The sequence below is a fragment of the Austrofundulus limnaeus genome, unplaced genomic scaffold (assembly GCF_001266775.1).
Source record: "Austrofundulus limnaeus strain Quisiro unplaced genomic scaffold, Austrofundulus_limnaeus-1.0 Scaffold2010, whole genome shotgun sequence".
NCBI lineage: Eukaryota > Metazoa > Chordata > Actinopteri > Cyprinodontiformes > Rivulidae > Austrofundulus > Austrofundulus limnaeus.
This window is the reverse complement of record NW_013954412.1, coordinates 7208-9240: the sequence shown is the minus strand read 5'-3', so window position 1 is coordinate 9240 and position 2033 is coordinate 7208.

Here is a 2033-nt window from a genome sequence, read left to right as displayed (position 1 = left end):
CGCTCCGCTACCGAGAGTTAACGAGTGTGACGTAGGCTATAAGCTACGCATGTGATTGGTTACCTTTGTGATGAACATAGCTTGTGGCCAATTACATTTCATGAAAAGAAAAACCGGAACAACAGATTTTTTTTCTTTTTTTTAAACAGCGGATTATAAAGCTATGCTGATCTAAAAGGAACGAGTAACGACAAGCTTCCTAGAAATGTAGTGGAGTAAAACGTACAATATTTGTCTTTGAAATGTAGTGGAGTAAAAAGTACAATATTTGTCTTTGAAATGTAGTGGAGTAAAAGTAAAAAGTTCCCAAATAAATAACTACTCAAGTAAAGTAAAGATACTCAGAAAATGTACTTAATTACAGTAATAAAGTAAAAGTACTTTGTTACTGTCCACCACTGACAGTAACACAGTTGTTTACACTTAAATTAAAAACATTTGATCAAAGAAAAACCGGAGCTGGACTAGAGAGAGATGAATATGATTTAGATTTTTATTTCTTTGACTGTAACGACCCACAGGAGACACGACATTAACAGCACATTTCATCCCTTTAAGCAGCTCCTCTAATTCCACAGCTGACGCTGCTAAAGAGAACAGATTTTCTTTCTCGATCTCGGAGAGCAGGACTACAATCTCCGAACTCGTAAAGTTCTTCTTTTTTACACTGCGATGCCATTTATGAATGGACACTTCCTGGTATCTGAGGCAGGAAACATAGCCTTATATGGTGTTTTTGGGGTGTACCTACTGACTAACTAGGGTTACCTACTGCCATGGCAGACTAACTGCAGGATTTTTCCTGCAGTTAGTCTTTTGTGTGCATGAAAACTTTTCTAGAACAGTGTTAGTTTATGTAACTGTAATGTCTTTCTATTTTGTCTTTTCTATATTTGTCTCTGAAACTGTTGTGAGAATAGATTCAGATTTGCTTTATTGTCATTCAAACATAACATCAGGGATGCATTGTAGAAAGAAATTTGCAGTTAAGAACACCCATTCAAGAAGACACACATAACAAAACCATGGGGGAACAGGTGAACAGGTCATGTGCAACAGGGTCYCACTACCTTTACAGCTGGAAATACACAATAGGAGAGTTTAAAAATGTTGCTCTGATCCTGTGTTTACATCAGAAACACAGASTCATATGCACAAAAAAAAAGCTACAGAGCAACATAGCTGGGGTGGGGGGAGCTTGGGTTAGGTAACACATGACATGGGGCGGGGTTCATTGGAGCCAGTGACATTGAGGATGGATCTCCGTGCCAGAACCCGACCCGACCCGCCAGAGTCCATGATGTTATTTAGCTTGGTTCACCAGAGTTCAGAGTCMCCTCCTCCTTGGCCTTGGGTTCACAGGCCAGGACCAACATGGTGATGGGGTGGGAGAGAATCAAGCCCTTGTTGACATATCATCCTTGGGAAGCTTAGATAGCATGGCAGTCGAGGCCAAGCAGCTGGGAACCAATAGATAAACACAGTTGTTTTGGGACAAAACAGCCTTGAATTTTTCTGTTGCTTTTAAAGTCTTAACTGCATCTCTGAAAGTGGCAAAAAATACCTATCAGCTGAATTCAGGGTCCTTCTTCCCTCACACCGTCTTAAGCTTCATCCAGATATAATCCTACATGCCAGAGTTTCGATCCTGAGCTGTGATTCTCATCAGAATCACACCCAGTTTGTGATTTATCTCCCCCAGCAGCTGAGTCTGTGTGCTTCCAGCCCAGCAGAATCCTTCCAGTGTGCCCAACAGCTTCTCAATGGCCCGGACCGCTGTCAGTGTCTCTGTCAGTGTCTGTCAGTGTCTCTGTCAGTGTCTCTGTCAGTGTCTGTCAGTGTCTCTCAGTGTCTGTCAGTGTCTGTCAGTGTCTGTGTCAGTGTCTCTGTCAGTGTCTCTGTCAGTGTCTCTGTCAGTGTCTGTCAGTGTCTGTCAGTGTCTCTGTCAGTGTCTCTGTCAGTGTCTCTGTCAGTGTCTCTGTCAGTGTCTCTGTCAGTGTCTCTGTCAGTGTCTCTGTCAGTGTCTCTGTCAG